At 35.1% G+C, this 22,564-nt stretch overlaps 1 protein-coding gene and 1 pseudogene across 1 annotated transcript in view; one reads left to right on the forward strand and one right to left on the reverse strand.

Moving 5' to 3' along the window:
• The window catches only part of Pde3a (phosphodiesterase 3A), a 309,213-nt gene that overhangs the window by 94,564 nt on the left and 192,085 nt on the right, over positions 1 to 22,564 (forward strand). The window lies entirely within an intron of this gene.
• LOC124982155 (nucleosome assembly protein 1-like 1) lies at positions 11,921 to 12,645 on the reverse strand (annotated as a pseudogene).

Consider the following 22,564-nt stretch of genomic DNA (forward strand, 5'->3'; position numbering starts at 1 on the left):
TTTGATGTACAAGTTTCCAGTTACTCATATTCTAAAAATGTTTTGTTATTTGTCTATAGTATGCCTAAATATAGATAGTGTCAGATTTTTTTTTTTTTTACATGTCATTTAGACCAGAAATAAAAGGAATACTAAATTTAGGAAGAGAGATGAAGTACTTTTTTGTGTGCCTTGTTACTGTGCTTTCTACTTTGGGGCTCCCCATAGTTGGCACCACCAAACAAACATGATTACCAGTCCTGGATCTCACTTATAATTTTAGGTAGTAGATACACGAAAGCTGTTATTATTTTGACAAGTACTTAACTTCAGTATTTCCAGATCAGTTTTAAATATTGGGAAGACTAAAAAATAAACTACTGATTGGTGGTTTGTGAAGATCAAGGTTAGTATTAGGTCTCCTAACAAAATTGATTCCTTCTCTTTGGGTGTTGCTTTATACAGCCCTCTAATTTGTCTTATTCACTTTTAATTTTAGTTTTATTTGTTTGGACTTTTAAATGATATTTTCTTTGTTTTTCTACTATTGGAAATTGTGGTATATTTTCAATGCTTGATAGCTATCTAGCAATTGTATTTCTTATGTTATGTGTTTGTATTTGTTATGTATTTGCACATCATGTAAGAAATACAATTGCTATATTGCTATCAAACATTGAAAATAAACCTAAATTTCTAACAGTAGAAAGTCCTAACTTAAAAGGAATACCATTTTTAACATTGAAAATATTATTGTTAATATCCAAAGTTTTCCTTTTGTTCTCAATTTTCTTTAAGCTTTCTTGAAGCAGTTTGATATTCACTAGTTAAAAAGCCCTTGTAAAGTACTAGCATACATTAGGAGAATCAAATCTGTACTCTGCTTATGCTCAAGATAAATATTCTTATCTATAGCAAATTTTCTACATCTGCCTAAAAATAGCAACAAGAATAGTTGTTGTTTCCAATCAGGCTCTTTGAGAATAAATGTGAAAATAGTCTACATATAACTTAAGTTTCAGGCATCCAAACTGATCTGATATATGCAGGGCAACAGACTATGGGTCAGAAGACTTGTAGCTTAGCAGTGGCAGAGCCAAATGTAAATATGTAGCTCCATTTCTTCATCTGTAAATGACAATAATTACTTTTTACTTTCCTACCTCAGTATATTATTTGCAGGAGTATGTTTTTAAGTAACCTGTATTTTAAATTTCAGACTCCACATAAATAACGCTATACTTGTTATTTGATGCTCACTCAAATCTTAATGCTCTCCCTTATGTCTGAGCAGACTGCAATTTATTCCTAGATGAGGAATCATCTAAGCCTATGATACATGTATCAAGAGGTAGTGTTTCATTTATAACTCAGCAAACAATTTCTCTTGATCTACAAGGATATACATTTTTAAGTGCAAAACAGTGTATATTTTGAGAGATGACTGACTTTCTGCTTGTTTTTGTTTCTCATATTTGTTTTAGTATTCTCCCAGAGTATTTAAAAATGTTCATTTTCTAATTAGAAGAGCAGTATGTATTCTTCAAAGAAAAGGCAGAAAAGCTTCGTGGAGAGAACAGAGCATCTTGCTTAACCCCACTACTGAGGCTGGGACTCTGTTCATATTATGGCTGACATTGCTGTTGATCTTCTAGTTCCTTCATTTTATGTGTGTGTGACTCTCTTTCTGTATCATATATGTGTGGAGTAGTTGTCTTTTTTGGATTCTACCAAATAAAGATTGTACTATAGTAGTATGTGTATTTTTATAATTTGATTTTTCACCTGATTTGTTTTGCCCCTGAAGAATTAAAAAAAAAATTTCCTTCCTAGTTTATGTTGCTAATGGTATATTTGCTCATGATACTAAACTGTTAATTTGATGTCATAATTGTCATTCTGCACTTGCCACTAGATGGCTTTGCTCTTGGAGTGACTTTTTTCCTAGGAAGTGTTCTCCATCTTCTGTTGAAATGATGGGAGATTTATTGACTTTATGATAACAATATTGAAAAATACACAATATGATTGCATAATAATTCAGTGAATAGGTATGAGATATTTTAAAATGTATTTCAGGAGATCCATAAGTTATAGTGTACTCCTTCAGTATGCAGGTTATATCCTTCAGAAAACCACATGTTCACCTAACAAGGTCCACCACACCAATTATTAAACCAATACCTGAGTAACTTTTCCAGCTTTTTTTTCTTGCTTTTAAAGTTATACCTATGATATTGAGTATATCATTTTGTCTGTTAATGAACTACTTTTAATCACAAATCTCTCTTGGGCACTTTATTATGATCATAGTGTCATTGTCAAGAACCATTAGGTATATTTTATGTATTTATGTAAGATTTTATTATGGATAGTTGTGAAGATGTTTTACTGAATCAGAATGAATCAGGCTGAATCAGAATTACTTTCAAAGCATGTATATCTTTTTTTTTAATGACCAGGATAATGTGTGACGTAAGTTTTCTTTTTCCTTGAAGACTACAAGACTGTGAATGACCGAGAAAACTTCTGATGAAACGAGACACAAGGATACTGACATTAGTTTCACATGGTAGAATAAGTTTTGTTCTTTGAAATGGTTTATGCAAAGCTTTTGGGGCATACCAACTAGTTACCATTAAATTGTATCTTACAAAGAGAAAATGAAGTATTTTAGGAGAAACACTCCCTTATAAACCTATAAAATATCACTAAGCAAATTTCAGTATTATAAATTAAGAAGCACTAAATAACTTATGAGAATATAAAAGTATTCTGAAGATGAAATTAGAAGCTTAGCCATTGTGTATAATTGTTTACTTCTGTGTTTTAGTTTCATAGTCTCCTATTTATTATTATTTTTAGAAACATGAAGCTCCATATAACTTGTTAACAATTCTGGGTATGTTTTCAGTTCATCATACTTTCCTTTCTGAGGATAAAAGTTAATGAAACAGGAAGTTGTTCTATGGAATTTCTTTCCTGTATTAGTACATCATTTTTTTTTTCATTTCTGCAGCATATATATTCCAAGAAGAGAATAGCCCTATTAGTTCATATGCAGTTGTTAGATTACCCATGCTCACAACTCTGATATTGTACCAACTTTATAGCAAGTCCTAAAGCAAAGTGCTATGTGTTCTAGAATGTTAAAGGTATTAGGTACCATTTGTGTGTGTGTGTGTGTGTGTGTGTGTGTGTACCGGGACTGAACTTGGGGCTACTCAACCATTGTACCACATCCCACATCCCCAGTCCCAATTTTTTTTTTTTTTGGTGCTGGAGATTGAACCCAGGGCCTTGTGCATGCAAGGCAAGCACTCTACTCACTGATCTATATCCCCAGCCCCCCTGCCCTATTTTGTATTTTATTTAGAGACAGGTTCTCACTTGGTTAGTGCCTCACTTTTGCTGAAATCGAGATCCTCCTGTCTCAGTTTCCCTAGCCACTGGGATTACAGGTGTGCACCATCACACCTGATGGCCATCTTAGGTACTTTTATTTAAAATTCTTAAAATGTGTAGCATGTCCTGAATAAAATAGAAAATATCCTAATTGGAAGTCCTAGGGATGAATGGAATGGGGAAAGCAGATAGGACAAACAGTTCCTATTTCTTAGAACTTGAGAGACTATATTTAAAAGAATGTTCCAGAAGTGGGAAGCATTATAAATAATACAAATTTGTGCCAAAAAGTATTACTCATCTTAGAGTTCCATCTTCGTGATTTTGGATCAATAAGGAACCATGTTTAAACGGAAGTGGTGCTGAGAGGCCACTGCTGAGTGTGAGGAGCCAGTGAACTAAGTCAGCAGGTTAAAACCTGACCCTCTGGCCCATTTATTTTTCTCTCTTTGGACTCTTGAAAAACATAATCCCTGGAGATCTATCCAAACAGTCCCTGAGAGTTCTGGGCCCATCCTTTGTGCAGTATGCTGAACTCTTATGCAACATGGAAATTATTCCCATTCCTGGTCCTGATAGCCTCGCTCTTGGAAGTCAAGTGAGGAAACGGGATGCTTTTGTGAAGCACAGACACCTCTCACTGTCAGCCTTGAACTGTGAATGGAACTATTTTTTTTTTCTATGAACAAATGATTTTTAAATTTTATTCGTGTTTTATTTTTTGGGTTCTGGGGATTGAACCCCTGGCCTGCACGTGGTAATCACCTGCTCTACCACTGAGCTACACCCCCAGCCCAAACAAATGTGTTTTTTTAAAAAAATCTGAATGTTATAAAACATACCAACAACAAAAAAGTGCTTGACTAATTAAGAATTCTTCCTTGATGGGAAACAACCGTTCTCCTGTGACTCAGTAAGATACAGAGGTAGCGAATGAGGTAGGAAGGTGCCATGGTGGACCATCTAACAGCATGCACTGAGCTGTGTTTAAGCGATTATGTGATACAGTATAAATATGAATGCTTTTTGTTTTTGGTGTACATTTCAAGAAAAATTATTTAAGAACAAAATACGAACTAGATGTTATTTAAAATGTCTCATATCAAAGGTTATTTTATCTATTTGGGGGTTCCAGCTCAGTTAGCATAGTTGTTTTGGATGTATTCAATTTGAATATAAAAATGACTGACTCCATTAATAAGTATGGTTACCTGAATGTGGTTTTGTGGGTTCCAGATGAAGTCTGAGTTTTAGGCTAAATTCTTCTGCCTTTCTCCTTACCCATCACCACCTCCTCCAGTTATAAAAGGTACCTGGCTCCTCTCATCACCAATTTTTGGCCTTAGGTATATGCTTCCCATTCTGTGGTTATGAGGGTAGGAAATAATATGTCATTGAAACCTGAGTTAACTGCAAAAGCTGTGGAAATAAGCACAGATTTCATTAACTTTTTGGAGATGGCTTTGTTTTTCTAATTGTTGGGTGGGCGGTCTTTGCTAAGTGTGCCTTCCAAAGTTTTTCCTTGGTTGTTGAACTACTTGACTTATGTGTTATTTTAATAAGAACACTCAACTTTTATCTAATTGGGAGTAAAAGAAGACAGCTGTTAAACATAAAGTCAGAGTTATTGGTTGTTTTCATCTTTTAAAAAATTCTAATTTGCGGACTAGCAGATAGGCTTAGTTAAAATGATAGATTATAAATATGTGAAATGTCTGACAACAATTCCTTAAGGAAGAAGATAAAAGAACTGTGATAATGCCATTCTTCTTTAATTCTGAAATGACATAAAGACCGGCTAACCAACCTCACTTAAAGTGGGTGAGGATATCTATGCCCTTGAAGTAAGTGGTTTCCTATAGTCTTGCCTGATAATCTTTCCAGTATCCCATAACCTAAATGTCTCCATTAAATGGTTTAAAAAAAAAAAAAAAAAGATTACTACTCTGGTTATATAAAATTATTCTTTTCTCATTTTAATTTTTTCCCTAAGTGTATGATACTCTTAAATGTATTGAATATAGGCCTTCTGGCATATTTTACTAAGATTTTTTTATTCCTCACATTGTTAAGATATTCAATTTAATCTGAATATTTGAGCCAAACAGTGGAATAATGGTCAATGCGTATTTCGTAAAACACGTACTTAAATTAATAGCAATTCTGTCTTTTGTAGCCAGCTTTGTGACTTTTGTCTCTTATGCTCAAACAAGTAAATTGCATTGTTTAGGTTTTAAAATAGCAACATTGTTCTACAAGGATTGAATTCATAAATTCATTATGGCATTTATTTTTCCATTTGCAATTGATTTCTGAATATTCCCTTTATGCTTTGGATGTCTCAGAATCTTTCTTTCATTTTAATAATATTTTGCATATTGCACATTTTACATTTGTATCTGTTGCTTATTATCATTAGGCTTTTGTCTGGAAATTAGAATGACGGATGATTAAAGTCTGTAGTAACCTGTGGTCTTGAGCAAGGTATTTAATCTCAGGGGATCTCATGTTGTCATTTGTAAAATCACCCCAATAATGTAGGACCTGCAAGATTAATTGCAAAGATGAAATGAAATGATAAAGATGAATTGCCTGATGTGGTATCAGAATCCTAGTAAATTTTCTTTACTTGTGATTATGTAAAGAATTGGGAGGACATTCACAGAGCCTCTCAGCCCTTAATCAGTGCTCATGTTGCCTTCAGAGTTCCTTTCCTCACACACATATCTGCAGGCTACATATTCAGCACAGAAACTGACCTACTCTTTCTGAGTTTGAGAAATTCATTCAGATTCTGCTCTGTTGATAATAACTATTTAGGAAATATTTTGGTTTATAGACACCTCAAATTCCATTCCAATAACCACAGATGCTTTTACATGCCTAATTGAGAACACATTATATACCAAATGATGTCTAGAAAAGTATAATATATTGGGGACATTATATAGTCTTTGATGATATCTAAAAGAAAATACATCGGGTGATTAGGGAAATGCTACTTACATGGAAAGCAAAACTAGAGAGTAAATTATTTAACACAGCTTGCAGTGTCGCAATGGTAACTTCAGATCGAAGTTAAAGGTCAGTGTGCAGAATTAAGGCAGGCAGAAGAGAATAGTTAGGACACTATCTATGTGCTTTCAGGAGACTCCAGTAACATTCTGTGCCAATAATGACTTTGGAAAATTCTATCTCCTTGTTTTTTGAATTTGCTTCCATCTCTACCTCTTCTTGGAAATGACACCTTATGTTTATCTGCCCCCCCCCCCCCATTTTTGTTAACATGTGTTAACAAAACTCAAGGTTGTTTTCTTGTGACTTGATTAGCAGTAATTGTTCAGGATCATCTGTTATTTACTTAATTTTTAGAGTTTTTAAATGCCCAAATTTTGGCTTAGGAAAGAAATAATTTTGTTGATGAACTCTTATTTATAAAAATGGAATTGTAAAAGTAGGGATGGAAAATAGGTTTCATCTTAAGAGTCGATCCTACTTGAACTGGAATATGGTGTTAAGAAGGACTCTGAGGCTATATCTGAGCTCAGTGGCAAAAAAGCAAAGTAAGAATTTGTGATGACTGACCTAGGCACCTATTTAGGGATTGGTGTCCCAAGGACCTTCCTTGGTCTCACATTTAACTCCTGTTCTTAAAGGTTTGATCCTAGAACCATCTGATTGCAGAACTTAAATTCTTAAAAAGCTAATCTTGACTGCCTTTTATAATAAAGTATTAGATCAGGAAAGTATGTTATTATGACATGTTTTTTCACTTGAAATATTTTAGACATGAGTGGGGACATATTAAGGATGTGAATGTGAAAGCGGGGGGGGGATGAGTTTTATCTCCTCCCTAAAAGGAATAATTTAATGTGGGTTTTTTTTTTTTTTTTTTTTTTTTTGGTGCTGGGCATTGAACCCAGAGTCTTGTGCATGTGAGGCAAGCACTCTACCAACTGAGATATATCCCCAGCCCAATTTCTGATTTTTGAATCTTAAGTATGAGGCTTCACTGGGCACCAAGATTATTCTGAGACTTTTAAGATACAGTGCTGGACTGGGGGTGTGATTACTAACAGAGTGCCTGCCTAGCATGAGCAAGGCCTTGGGTTTGATCTCTAGCACTGTGGGGAGGTGGGGCTACAGTGCAGCAGCTGAGCACCGTACCCCTGTCCCCGCAACATGTCCCATTTGGTAGTAGTGGCTATGGTAGCTGTGATTGTATTGGCAGAGGGATCATTGGGAAGTAATTAGTTTTAGATATATAATGAGGGTGTAACAGTCATGCTGGGATTAGCGCTTTTATGAGAATCAGAGTTTGAGTTTGCTCTGTTTCTCTACCATGTGAAGACACATGAGAAGCTGCTGTCTGTAATTCAAGGAGAGAGCCCCAAGCAGAAACTGGCTGTGTTGGCACCTTGATCTTGGACTTCGGTTTCTATAACTGTGAAACAAAAAATGACTATTTTTTAAGTTACCCAGTCTGTGTTATTTTGTTATTGCAGCTTGAGCTGACCAATACATACACATCTCCAGGTTTTATACTGGAGATTGATTTAATAGGTCTAGAGAATAGTCTGGCATATGAACTATTACAAATCTATAGGATTTTGTAGTATACATTTAGGGTGAGGAACAGTATAGTTTTTTTTAATTTGTCTACCATAGGTTTCAATTCTATCTGCACATAAAAATCTCCTTTGGCACTTTAAAATATGACTTATGCAAGGTTCCATCCCAAATGAGTTAAAATTAGGAAAAGCCAGAGGCACTAGTGGTTTTTTAAAAGAGTTCTTCAGCTGAGTTTTAATATGCAGAGAACTCTAAAGCAATACTTTTCCTCTGTGCTTCTGCTCTGTAATTCCAAGTGTCTAGAGAAGGTGACCCTAACCACATTCTCCCTTTTCTGATTTTACTTTCCACAGTTTAGATGAACAGTACTATTTTTTGCTGAACAGCAATTGTACTGTTTTAAAACAATCTTTTTTTCTATTTCCTCAAGTTTTTCAGTAATTCCAATTTCAGAATAAGGACTGAATTTTTTTTAAATGCAGATTTTCTAGGTTTTTGGATTCTGGACAAATTGATATTTATTTTAAATTCCATATTTCAAAGAAGTGCTTGAATGTTAGATTTTATGTCAAAATAATATTTGATATATAATAATATCCACTCGATGTTATTTTTCTGGTTTTCTTCAACAAGTATTTATTGAATACTGGCTACTGTATTTGGTATTCTTGTTTGTTTTGTTTATTTTTGCAGTACTAGAGATTGAACTTGGGGCTTGCACATTCTAGGCAAGAGCTCTACCCCTGAGCAGTTTGGTACTCTGGATATAATGGTGAAAATAACAGAATTTTTTTATTTTTTATTTTTTATTTTTATCATGCATGACACAGACATGGATGATTAGAAAGGATGCAGATCAGAGCCTTATGTTCATATTGGTGTATATTGGCCCTGAATTTAACACTGAAACAGACAGGTCCAACCCTGTCACAGGTCTATAGTCTTAAATTTGAATGTATATGGACATGGTCTCTTTCTCTAGTGACACCTCCATTGGTTCTAATGCAGGAGATCAGAGTAGAGAATCGGGAATCTGCATTTTTAACATATTTCCTGGGAGGCTGGATGAGAAAAAGACAACCAAGTTGGTATTCCCAGTTGTTCCATAAATCAATTTATAGTGTCTTTAACAAGCTCCATGCATTTTTGTCTTGCTCCTTTCAGGCTTTTTAGTGGAAAATCTCTATCAGCTGATAGTTGGCATCCTTAGAGTTGGTTTTATGGAGTTAGCTCTTGTACATTCCTGTAACTTCAGCTCTTCCTTTCACCCAACTGCAGACCCCCATTAGAAAGAAATTCCGGAAAGTTGAAGACAGATACCTTTCCCCCTCCCCCTGAAAGGTACAATTGTTGAGTTATAAAATCCCACACTTTTTGGTTGTTAAATCTCTCTGAATCTAGTCATCCCTGGGGTTTCATTAATCTAAATGACCACATTAGCACAGCTGCAACTCATCTTGAAAACTATTTCTTGGAAAAACAGTAGCTAGTGATTCTCTGTATGCTGAGAAAAAAAATAAAGAACAGTTTAAATTATAAATCTTATCAGGGTTTCCTCTGAAATGTTTTTTAAATGTTGGAATGTGTAGTTTTTAATCTTATATTGGGGAATTTTTAAATTTGGCGTGCACCAACGGGTCAAATATTTGGGAACCATAAACAGCTTAAGATCTAAAGACATTAAAGAGTGCATGTTTTCAGATTCACATTTTATTTTAAAGTTTTTTTATTGTATTTATTTGTTTGTTTTTTCAGTACTAGAGATTGAACCCAGGGGTGCTTTCCTTTGAGCTACAACCCAGCTCTTTGTATTTACTATTTTGAGACAGTGTCTTGCTAAGTTGCTAAGGCTGGCCTCAAACTTGCAGTTCTCCTACCTCAGCCTCCTGTGTTGCTTGAGTTATATGCATGTGCCATCATGTTCTGCTATGTTTTGAGAAAATGTTTTCCTTTCTCCACAGCATGAAGTCCTTAAAATCTAATGTTCCATTTTTTTCTACTTTTTAAGTCAAATTAAATGCAAGGTTTATTAAGGACTTCAAATTACATATTTCACATTTCTGGAATGGAATAGAACCCTTCTAGAACTGGAGAAATGGTATAGTTGAACACCAACATCCACTGGAACTTCAATTTTATAAGGAAAACAATTCCTCTGCAAGCCACATCGCCATTATATAACGGGACGAAACACTATCTACCTCTTCCCTTGGACAACAGCTATTTCCTAAAGGATTGAAAAGGAAATAATGATTTTGCTATTTTTTTTAAGTTCATTAAACATGGGATTCTGTCTTTAAAGAGAAAAGTTTAGAGTTCAGAAAAAGGCTGTGTATAGAAGACCCATGGTTACAAAGAAAAACCAAAGATATTTAATAAGGCAGAATTGTTATAAAAAAGAGGGAAAAACTATTTCAATTGGTTAAGGATTCCCAATTAAAATTTCAGGAGAGGAATTGATAGTACTACATACATAACAAAATTTATTTCCATTTCAAGAAGTGTTCATTGGAACCTTTTTCAGTATTACTTGATACTAATTTTTAAAAAAATATTTTATTTAGTTGTAGGTCGGACACAGTACCTTTATTTGATGTATTTATGTTTTACATGGTGCTGAGGGTTGAACCTAGTGCCTCACAGGTGCAAGGTAAGCGCTCTACCACTGAGGCCCAGCCCCTTGATACTAAATTTTTAACAAGGAAGTTGTATCATTACTTCTAAAAATGAACTCAATGAAATTTTAAGAACTAGAATTCTAGACCATCCTCAGATTATAATCCAATTAGTATACTCTCCTAGTCAAAAAGGTAAATCCCAAACAATTAATAGTAATTGACCTGAGATATTTTAAATGTGACTCTACTGTCTCAAACTGAATGACATTTTTCCTCCCCAAAATGGTCTTATATCTACCTTTTTTTTTTTCTTTTTTAAACCAGGGATTGAACCTAAGAGCACTTAACCATGGAGTTGCATCCCCAACCTTTTCTTTTCTTTTTAAGTCTTTTTTACAGTCTTGCTAAATTGCTGAGGCTGGCTTCGAACCTGTGGTTCTCCTGTCTTAGCCTCTCCAGGCACAGGGATTACAGGCCTGTGCCACTTGCCTAGCTCTTATTTCTACTTTTGTCCTTTCTAAATCTATAGCATTTACTATAATATGGTTATCTAAAATATCTAAATAAATTTTTAGGTCTTTGGAAGTACATCATCCATCCATGTCTACTAAAATAGGAGCTGCACAAAGATCTGAAGTGTTATCTCTAGCCCAGATCTAAAGCAGCAGTCCTTAACCTTTGCTTTCCAGTTCAATTACAAAGTCTGATGTGAATAACATGCTGACAATCACACTTATGGTCCAAATAGGCCCCAAAGATTTTACTAATATTGAGAAACATTTTATGAGATTTACATCAATATACCTTAACATCTCTGAGGTAGTTAATGAAGAAGTACTACTATCCAGTTAAGCCCAGAGTAAACAGTAGTATGGTTGAAATAGCTTGTCATGTGGCTAAATTTGTCTTTTGCCAAGAAGAGGATAGAGTGTCCTGCTTCACCTCTGCTTGCGCTGTGCTGGGTTTTGGTCCTTTTTTGAGTCATAGCCTAGATCATTTTCCTCCTCCTCATCTTCTCCTTTGTGATCACCTTCATTACAGTTATCACCATCGTCATCAGTAGATTCTCCAGCAAAGTGTAACAGTGATCTTTGGATTTTGTGCCCATACACAAAGTGGTCCATTTTTTTTTTTTTTTTTTGTGGTGCTGGGGATTGAACTCAGGGCCTTGTGCTTGCAAGGCGAGCACTCTACCAACTGAGCTATATCCCCAGCCCCAACGTGGTCCATTTTAATGTCTGTAGCAAGGATAGCTTCAGCAGCAGCATCTGGATCTTCATCTGTAGGAATTTCAGGAGGAGTTAAAAAAAAAAAAAAAAAGAAGAAAAGGTCACTGGAGACACATTTTAGTCATTGTGGTACAAAGTATCCCATGTCCCTTGTTTTTGCTTCTGCTTAATGATTTCCAAAGTGACTTTGTTTCCTGTTTTCCAGTCTTTCTAGCATCCTATACAACTCATAATTTCTGGTCCATTAGAAGAAAAGGGATTCTAATCACCTGGTTTTGACCTTATGTTACATATCTTTGTCAACATTTCATTTGTGAAATACTCATCGGGTTCAACATGAAATTCTAAGACATAATTCATAGCAACACCTGAAAATTTCACTTTAATATCTTTAAGTGCTTCAAATAGGTTTGTTATTTTCCTGAACTGTATCATTGTGCAATTTATCATTCTATAAAACAGTCAAAATTGAGAAATTTCTTTGTGTTCTTCTTTTTCTTCATCCTTTTTCTTATCTTTAATCATGACCTCTTCTTTCAGTTCCTCTGACATTTCTTGCTTCCCTGGTTTCCATTCATATTTTTCTTCTGTGGATTCATAAATTGCATTCGTGATCTCAAATCACTTTCAAATAGAGGCTGAGAGAAAGCTGCTTAGGTCCTTTTGACATCATAGAAGTTCCTCAGAATTTGGTTTCTCTTTGTGTACTTTGAACTTGAGGTTTTTGGAGAGCATTCATTCATCTCTTAACTTCTGTAGGCAAGGTTCTTGTATCCCTTTGGTGTTTCTACAAGACCATCATGTGTGGAAGGGCTGCAAGAATCAGAGGGTTTTTGCATCATCTGTACATTGAGCAGATGCTCCTTGATTTCTGTCTCTTCAACAGTTTATTCTGCTTTATTGTCCTCCAAGACTGGTCTTTGTGTCTGCCATGTAAGAGCTTTAAAATCAACAGCCAGTACCAGGAGCCAGGTAGGTAGAGGTGTGCAGACGATGACTCAGGGCAGCAGCAGGAGGAACGGGCATCAGTGTGTGAGCAGATGGCACCCAAAAAGCTAGTTTTTCTGTTTTTGAACAGTAAAATATTTGAATCACACTGGGTTTGTTCTTCCATGACTTTTTTTCATTCAGTAATTTTTTGAAATTCAATCCTGTTGATGTATATAACTATAGATCATTCATTATTCTGTTGAATATTAATCATCATATAAATGGTACCATAACATTTTTCCATTTTAGTATTGATGGACCTTTGGGTTTTTCCAATATATTTTGGAATTTACTGTGTAAAAACATGAGTACAATTGGATGTGACTTCTGCTGAACGTATATAAGTATTCCCCACCATTTAGCATACTGGGGAGTGAGATGGTTGGGTTATAAGGTATGTCCATGTTAAGCTTTCTAGGATAAAATCAAATCACACCCAAAGTGGTTACAACAATATACCCCGTCCCCAGGAGAATGTGCAAATTCTAGTTGTTCTACATACTAACAAATGTGGTGAGTGTGAAATGAAATTTACTATGATTTTAACTTTCTTGTCCATGATTGATGATGAGGTTCATTCTGTTTTTGTATGTCCAGGAGACATTAATGAATTACTTTGTATTTTTTTCCCTTTTTATTCTTATGTGGTTTGTCTTATTATTTCATAAGAACTTTTTGTATATTTTGGGTAGGTATCTTTTGTCAACCGTATCTACTTAGAGTGTGTTTTCTTGAATTTTCCTTCTCTAAGATGATTCCGATTATTAAAAACTATTTTTTTCAATTTTAATGGTGGCATGTTCATTTCCTATGACTTTTATACCATTATTACAAACTCAGTGGCTGAAAACCACACATTTGTTCTCTTCCAGTTTTGGAGGTCAGAAGTATGAAGTCAGTTCCACTGGGCTGAAGTCAAGGTGTCTGCAGAGCCTTCTTCCTCAGGAGACTGGGAGAAAATTAGTATTCTTTCCTTTTTGAACTTCTAGAACTGCATTCTTTGCATTCTGGGGCTCTTGGACTCTTCCTTCATCTTCAAAACTACTAATCTACTATATTGTTTCAGTTTTGACATTGCCTTCTGTCTCTTCAGTCCTTAAGCCTCCCTCTACTACCTCTTTCTTCTATGGACACTAGAGGTTACATTTAGGACCCACCCAGATTATCCAGGATTATCTTCCAATTCCAAAATCTTTTATTTAGTTGCACCTGCAAAATCACTTTTTCTGTATAAAACAGTCACAGATTCCAGAGATGAGGAAGTGGATATCTTTGGAAACATCATTCTTCCCATCACAGCAGATAAACTTTTCTTTTGCTATTTTGTTATTGCTGTAGTTGTTGTTGTTGTTGGTGGTGGTGGCTTAGACCTGAGAGGATGCTTTGATGGTTGAATCTTCACAGATTATCCAAATCATTTGCTAAGTAATCTTGAGATCACCTTTGATCAGAATAAGTTTCTGCCCCTTAAAGATGAGGAACATTCTTTTTTCTTTACCACCCTTTTCTTCTACTACTTACATCAAATATGGGGGCATATATGCATACATATATTTCAAACTTCTGAGCTCTTGTCCTCTTTCCCACTTTGAAGTATGTCCAAATCCTTCAGCCAACTCCCTTCAATAAGCCCACTCTTACTTTTCCATGGGGTCTCTGTTTTATGGCAAAAATCTTAAGGGTTAAAAACCTGACAAAGGCCTTTTGAAACCCTTTTGCCCAAACGATTTGTTAACTTTAAGTATGCTTGATAGTTAGAGCAAAGGATTGCCTGTTGGTTTTGTGTTTATGGAAATAAATTGGAATTTCAGTGGGAAATTGAAACCATCATTGGAGGAAATGAAAGAGGCTTATAATTTATCTAGAATCTCTCTGGACTGAAAAATAGTGTGTGCATAATATCTTTGCCAGGTGGAGAAGAGGAGGATACCTATGTGGTATTTCCGATGTGCTGTGTAATACTTGATTTTATGATTCTTGAGTTTTGGGATATATTTGATGGATGTAATAATCATGATAAATAGAGATTGCCAACTCTTTTGAGTGGACTAGAAAAATAATAGATAAAAAAAAATTTCAGGACTCTTGAATAAAACAAACAAGTCAATAATATTTCTGCCCTAAAGATGGGAACTTGAAGTCTCAGGTCCCTAGCCTGTCTCCATCATTGCCAGCTCTATTCCATTCTGTGGTATCATGCATACTCTAAGCCTATTTCAGGAGAATACAGTTGACATTGAAGGGAAATTAATTTTATGTGATTATCTAAATTATCCGAGACTGAGCTATGATGAGTCCCTTGAACATATGCTTGACTCTACAGGAATCCAAACCAACGCCTGGGGGTTTAGATGCAAAGTCCTTCCCCAAAGAGCAAGAGGATGCGACAACAAAATTACAACCCCTGGCAAATTCCATCAAACTGTTTTGAATATGTGGGCTGAAAATGTCAGTACTCATTAAACTATACATTAAAAATTATTAAGAATAGAATTGCTGAATGTCCTCTATTTCTTTCTGTCATTAGCAGTGAAGCGGCAGCTGAGCATTCATCTGTCTGGTTTAACAGGATCACTGTTGATTATGAATAAAAAAAGTAGAGTGTTAGGCAATTGCCTCGTCTCCTACTAATATGTTTGGGAATTTGGTGCAGATGGGTTAAGCCTCATTCCATCCGTACCCGTGCTGCTGAGCCACATTGTCAGATCAGTCCCCTCTCCAGCAAACACATGGGCGGCACTTCCTCAGCACTAGGGTACACACAAGGAAAGACACTTTCCTGAGATTTTCAAATATTTCAAAGTCCATTGAATAATCTGCGGGAGGAAAGAAGTAGTATAAATTTGATTAGGATTATCTGTGAAATCTGAAGGTGCTAAGAAGAAATATATGAATTAATATTTTACCATAAGTAGCTCTTTTCCCCATTTTTAAAAATACCAAAGCAAAACCCAAACAAAAAAAATCACAAAAACCTGAACACAAAAATGACAACAAAAAACAACAAGAAACTATGTACAAGTAAATTTATACCTCCAAATGTTATACATTTTCCTCCAGAAAGATGGAATTCCTGGAATTGGAGTTGTAGCTCATTGGTGGAGCGCTTGCCTAGTATGTATGAGGCACTGGGTTCAATCCTCAGCACCACATAAAACTAAATAAATAAAGGTTTAAAAAAAGACGGAATTCCAGCCTTCTCCCAATTTTTGATCTACTGTCATGAATACTGCTCTATTGTTAAGCAAATATATATTTATATATTATACATGCAAATATTTAAATATATAAAGTACATATATATATTTATACAAAAAATATATATATAATATACACACATACCCGGGATTGAACCCAGAGGCACTTAACCACTGAGCCATTTCCTCAAGCCTTTTTATTTTTTTTGTTTTGAGACAGGGTCTTGCTAATTTGCTTAGGGCCTTGCTAAATTGCTGAGGTTGACTCTGAACTGGGGATCCTTCTTTCTCAGCCTCCTAAGCTGGTAGGCTTACAGGTATGTGTCACTGTGTCCACGAAATAAATATTTTTATAGAGACACAAAGTATAACACTTTAGCTAAGATGCAAATTATTAAGGTCAGAAGTCAAAGGAATAATTCAATATCTAGCTAGGCTAGCAAAATTTAAAAGATGACCCCAAGTTTTTGCTAAAATCTTTTTTCTTTGACATAATACAAGAGAGGGTATCTGCCTGCTGACCTGCTTTTGGAGAAAACTGCAGTTGGAGATGTGATTTTGAGAGTTCGAAATTAATGGTCTCCTTCCTAAAAATTAATGCATAAGATGCAAAGAATCACTTTTTCTGTAATCCATTCAAATCCAGAAAAAATTCAAAAACTGACTGACATGATATTCTACATCATGGGAGAAAGGAAAGTAACTTTTAATTTCATTTGTATGATTCATGCATTAGCCAAAGAACTTAGGCCTTCTCTGTTTTTGCCAAAAGTCCAAATATCTTGGTAACACCTTCCAAGCATTATTTTCGACATGAAGAGGAAGGCAGATTAATTTCCACTATTCCTTTATGTACAATTGAACCTTAGAATTTCTCATGATTCAGAAAGTTTCAATGAACTATGATGAGTACTCATGTTTCCTTTGATTTGTATATGAAAAATTTCAAACAACTTAAAAAGTTGCAAGGACTTTACTTTGAACACCTATACATGTACCAGCTACTTTCCACCATGGACATTTTCAAATATCATATCATCTATCCATCCATCTCACCGATCCTTTATCCATTTACTGATGAATCCAAACATTTTGCAGACATGAAATTTGTTAAGTTTTGGACTGACCTGTTCTGCAACTGCTTGGTGGAGAACTACTTGTGGGGAGTTAAAAGCTGCCCAAAGTAGGAGCTATTGAGAATTGGCTGGGAAGGAGCAGTTTTTATCTTGAAATAGCAATGGCTTTTAGTCATTGACACCATGTTTTGCATTTTCAGTATACTATTTGATTTGATCCAAACACAAGCCTATAAACTTGTATTCTTACCTTCAATTTACTCATAAGGAAATGGAGATTGGTAGAGGTTAAATTATTTGACCAAGGTATCAGGACTGGAATTGACTTGTCATTTCTTTCTTTTAAACTGGCATCTTGATCTTGTATTTTAGGTTTATGAAAAAATTTTTTAAAATATATCATGTTTTTAGAATTGCCCAGCAAAAATCTACCTTTTTTTTTCCCTGTTGTGTGTTAAATGTTTTAAACACAGGTTTATTCATTCTGAAGTATAAATAGAAATAATAGTATGCTGAATTAACTTGCCATTTAGTTTTTTGTCTAAAGCTGGTACCAAAATTATTGATATTACATATTATTGATTATTTTAATTGATTTAAATATTAAATCAATATCAAATTATTAATTTAAATATTAAATTGATATTCTGTTAGAAACCTGAAAGTCAACTCTTAGAGGAATTATTTCTAGTATAGAATTTATTGTTCAGAATTATACTCATTTCTAAAGTTTTTCTAATCTTAATATTTTCCTCTTTGTATTATTGTGATGTTAGGTTTAGTGAGATAAATTATTACTATAAATATTAAGTATGTATCCATTTTTGTAGTCATAAGTATTCCTAAGCAAAACACTGCTTATGTAATGTCTATATTTTGCTGTTGTTATTTGGTTTGATTTGATATGGGCAATTGAACCCTGCAGCATTTAACCACTGAGCCCCATCCCCAGCCATTTTTATTTTTTATTTTGAAATAGGGTCTTGCTAAGTTACTTAAGGCCTTGCTAAATTCCTGAGGCTGGTCTTGAACTTTTGATCTTCCTGCCCCAGCCTCCTGAGTCGCTGGGGTCACAGGTGTGTGCCACCATGCCCGGCTAGATTTTTCATTTTTTTTGTTTTTTGTTTTGTTTTTTTAATTGGTATTTCCTTTATTTGGCTCTGAGGATGTAGAGGAGGAACAATGTACTTTTTACTGGGGGAATTAATTTTATATGTAAGTTTTATATCATCAAATTTTCTCAAAGATGCTTCTAAAAAAGTTTAAAGTCTTTTAAACTTTTTCCTGGAGGTGGGTAGAATGGATGCTAATTCTAACATAGTAATATGTAATTATGATTGTTGGGCTAATGTTCCTCTAACATGTTATAAATGAGCTCGACAGATTAAGTAGTGTCAACTAAATCCTGTGCAAAGAGATGGTATACATTATTGAGTTGACCAAGTCCTCTATTTTAATATTTTCCAAGAATACACAAGCATGAGTTTTGTGGCTTACATAGGGAATGTATATTTCTTTGTTCTGAAGCCTACCCTACCTTAGAGCCACTGCCTATATCATAATTTATAGTCTCTTTGCAGATCTGTTTGTCATTCCACTTGTAATGTAAGAAGCTAGAAGGAGTTAAAGGCAGCAGAGGTTTTTTAAAGTAATTAAAATTTTAATGCATTTTAAAGAAATTAAAATCTTCTTGTTTTAAAGGAAACACCATTGTTATAAGAAGAAGAAAAAATGATTCCATTTTCTCTGTCATTGAGTGTGTTAACTTTGGGAGTGAGATCCTTAAAGAATAAATAGATGCTCACCCCCACTACCCCCAGTTGTAGATGGGTGCACTACCTTTATTTTATTAATATTTTTATGTGGTGCTGAGGATGGAACCCAGTGCCTCTACCACTGAGTCACAACCCCAGCCCCACTAAATGCATTTTGAAAAAACATCCCACATACCCCCATCCCATGCCTCACTTTCCTTTATAACAACCAAAAATGGAGCTTGAAAAGTCTTTTCATGACTCATCTGCTCCAACAGCTTGCCTTTCTCCTTGTCACCAGAGTAAGCAGTTCTCTCCAGATCTAATCTTCTGCCAGAAGCCACAAGTTTGGCTTCTTGAAATCTCAGAAGTGCTCATTTCTCAAGTAATTAATTAAAACAAATAAATAAAATCTGTAAGCCTTTAAGGTTCTGAAGATGACTCCTGTTCTTCCAAAATAATCTGTCAACACTCTCGGTATTCATAATAATGATTGTGAGAGAGGGATAATTAACTTTAGGGATTGTTCTTCATCTGAAGTTTCCTTCTAAAGTGCTCTTAGGAATAAGGTTAGTTTGCTCCTATTGACAGCTTGGCTCATGTGGAATAAATAGGGGAGCTATGTTCAGAGACAGCATGTTAAATTGGAAGGTGCAATGATTCACAAGAGGATAGTAAGAGAATAAATACACTGATAATTGTAATCAGACATGGACTCTCTGGGCATCCATTTGCATTTTATATACTCCCATCAAATAAAGCTTCTGGAAATAGCAAGTTATGTTACATAATTTATAACTGCAAGATTTAGAACCTGCAGCTCCAGCCTTTATGATGCTTAGTCCTTTCGGTTTTGTTATTTTCAGTACCTACCTGGCACATTATTTCACCTTCAATAAGGGTTCAATAAGTATTGGGCATATTCAACAAAACTAAGAAATGATTATAAAGGCAATTATCAAAATGTTTATTGAAATATAAAAATTTCTAAGAAATAGCACTCATGTAGATGTATTACATATTTTGAAATAAACTTTAAATGACTTCCTTTCTTTATAAGAAGAACTTGTTTTAATATTATAAAATCATTCTTTAAACCAGGATAGTTTCAGTATTTTATGGACTATATTTTAATATTAATAATTTTAATGTAAAAGAGTATCTTTTTTACTATGTGTGGCAAATCAATTCCATGTCAAAATTTTGGCACATGCATTTTTACATAGATTTCTGGAGACTTGAAAGTCTACCAGCCTTCCGAACTATGTCATGAGTTTTCATTATCATCTTGATAAAGGAACTGAAAGTAATTAGAACATGTCTACTTTTGACATTTCAACATTATTAAAACCCATAATTTCACAGGCCAGCTTTGTTATCTACACTTTTACTGAGAAAGCGACAGTGAGCTGGGACTGACCAGTGATTTTGCAGGTGGTCCTGTGATATTTCTCTGGAGTTATTGCTGAGCAATGATATCTGTTACTTCTACATGTTCTTTCTTCTTAAAATTGTTTTAGTTATTCTTTTTAAAAATAATTGACACAGTAGAAATTGAAAAACACTGAATAAGTAATTTTCCTTTATACTATAGTTTAAAAGGTACCATCAGGGCTAAAGGTCCATTGCAGTGGGTACTGTGGTCTGCTCTCAGTTTTTGGATATACATGTGGTTGCTAATTATCAAGGTTCAGGTTCTAATTTTTTTACTTGGTGTATAAGGGTTCTCTAGAGGAACAGAATCAATAGGAAGTATGATTATAAAAAAGAGATTTATTAGATTGGCTTACAGGACCAGATGCTAGAAAGTCTACAATGGCCATCTACAGTCTGGACAGCTGGAAGAACCAGCAACTGCACAGTCCAAGAGGCAGAAGCCCCAGAACAAGAAGGATCAACAGTGCTACCATAGTCTGAGACCAAGGCTTCTGGAAACTATGTGGAGAATCACTGGCAGAGTCCACTTTGGAAGAGTGAAGGCACAAGAGTTCAGAATCCTCAGATGACTAAAGTAGCAATCAAGAACCTGTTCAAGAAGAGTCCAGCTTCCATCTGCATCTGCTTCCTTGTTCTTCCAACTTTTATTCCATCCAAGCCACCATCCTACTGGGCAGTGCTGCCCATGCTTAGGGAGGGTCTCCACTTCAGTTCACTCTTCCACATTCCAGTCATTCCTAGACACACCTCATTGACACACCCAGAAGCCTCTTCATCATCTGCATCTCTTAATCCAATCAAGCTGACAATTCAAATTAACTATTACAGTGGGTAAGCTGTATGTTTCAGTAGGAACTTACTCTGAATTTTGATCTCTTCCCAGGCTAGCAATATGCAGCACTGTCATTGCGAGGCTGAACTGTATTAGTCACAGCTTCCTGTTGGCTATGCGATTCCAGTGGTGCCAGTTCTCTCCAGTGCACTGTTCCTCATCTATTCTGTAGTTTAGGTGTAGTAAATGCATTTTTATCTTACAATATTTTCAAATTACATTGTGTTTATTGGGATGTAACCCAGTTGTAAGCTGAGGAGCATCTGTGGTGCAATTGCATAGGTAAGCCCAGGGGACTTATGTACCTTCATACCTAAATTCCCTTCATTTGTTATCCTGTGCTATACTGTGACCCTCTTACGTCTCTGTTGTTAGGGCTAGAATTAGTAAACTACTCCTGGTTGGAAATTAAAAGGAAGTAAAATAAAAGGAGTCTCACTGTAGAAAAATATTTTGATTAATCATTATATTATCTCCATCTTGCTCCTTTGAGTTTATGATCAAGCAAAAGTATATTTGTCAGATGCTTTCCTGGGCCTAGTTTTGCAAAAACTGTGGTTGGAAGTGCTTCGTTTTACGTTGTGAACGCTTGGACCAGAGACTTCTGCAGCTGCAGTTGCTTAGAGTTTCACCCTTGCTTGAAATATTTTGTGCACGTTCACACCGTGAAACATTAATAGTTGAACACTGTATAACAACCTTAAATTGATTTTAAGTAGACAGGTTCAGCAAAGCATGGTAGGCATTCAAAAGTGCAAAACTAAGAAGTTTGATGATCTAGAAGCTATTTCATTAAGCTTATAAAAGTATCAGAGGACTGTGAAGAGAAAAATATTTGAGTTACTTTTTTGGGTATTGGAGATTGAACCAGGGGCACTTAATACTGAGCCACATTCCGAGCCCTCTTTTGTATTTTATTTAGTGTCAGGGTCTCACTAATTTGCTTAGGGTCTTGCTAAGTTGCTGAGGCAGGCTTTTAACTCGCCATTCTCCTGCCTCAACCTCTTGAACTACAGGGATTACATGTGTGTGCACTGTACCCAGCATGAATAATTTTTTCTATCATTATTTCGTAAAGATAAGTTCTAGAGAGAGAAACTTCAAAACTGTCATTGACAGAGAAGGCAGAACATAATTCAGGTCCTGAAAGGTAACCGTAGGAAAAATTGTCTTTGTTGACTTGGCGGTAACCAGCTTACCTGATTAGTACTCTCTAGTTTCTATTAAAAAATAGTGACTTGTGATCCTCCATTGAGTTTGTTTCTTCACCTATTTTAACACTTACCTTACTTCTGTAGTTGCATAATTTAATTACAATTTATATAAACAGCTGAAATATAAGAATAAAATTGTTGCGGATCTGTGAAAACTTGGTCGAATGCTTTCTCTGAAAGGTTTAATGAGGGTAAAGAGAACATTTATTTTAACTTAGGTGTGAAATATGGAGGTAAACTCTAAAGATCATAGCACTCTGC

The sequence above is a fragment of the Sciurus carolinensis genome, chromosome 4 (assembly GCF_902686445.1).
Source record: "Sciurus carolinensis chromosome 4, mSciCar1.2, whole genome shotgun sequence".
Classification (NCBI taxonomy): domain Eukaryota; kingdom Metazoa; phylum Chordata; class Mammalia; order Rodentia; family Sciuridae; genus Sciurus; species Sciurus carolinensis.